Below are 807 nucleotides of genomic sequence, written 5' to 3'. Positions count from 1 at the left end.
TATATATATATATATATATATATATATATATATATATTGTAGTATATACATAAATTGTAGTATATGTTTTACTTAAAGTAGTACATATATATTGAATGGTGCGTATATTAGTGTATATATCTTCTATAGACGTGTATATTTAATGTATACATGTGTATATGCTTTATAAATTAGTATATAACTATATATATTGTGGTATATATGTGTATATATCTTCTATAGACGTATATATTTAATGTATACATTTGTATATGTTGTATAAATTAGTATATAACTATATATATATTGTAGTATATATTTTACTTAAAGTAGTACATATATATTGAATGGTGCGTGTATTTGTGTATATATCTTCTATAGACGTGTATATTTAACGTATAGATGTGTATATGTTGTATATATTAGTATATATATATATATATATATATATATATATATATATTGTAATGTATATATATTGTAATGTATATATATTGTAGTATATTTTATATTTAATGTAGTACATATACATTGAATGGTGCGTATATATGTGTATATATCTTCTATAGACGTATATATTTAACATATACATGTGTATATGTTTTTATAAAATAGTACATAACTATATCTATATATTGTAGACTTGTAGTATATATATATTGTAGTATATGTTTTATTTAAAGTAGTACATATATATTGAATGGTACGTATATATGTGTATATATCTTCTATAGACGTAAATATTTAACGTATACATGTGTATATGTTTTATAAATTAGTATATAACTCTTTCTCTCTCTCTCTCTCTCTCTCTCTCTCTCTCTCTCT

Source organism: Capsicum annuum, chromosome 9, assembly GCF_002878395.1.
Source record: "Capsicum annuum cultivar UCD-10X-F1 chromosome 9, UCD10Xv1.1, whole genome shotgun sequence".
Lineage (NCBI taxonomy): Eukaryota > Viridiplantae > Streptophyta > Magnoliopsida > Solanales > Solanaceae > Capsicum > Capsicum annuum.
The sequence above is the reverse complement of the archived record's forward strand: the minus strand, read 5'-3'. Positions refer to the sequence as shown.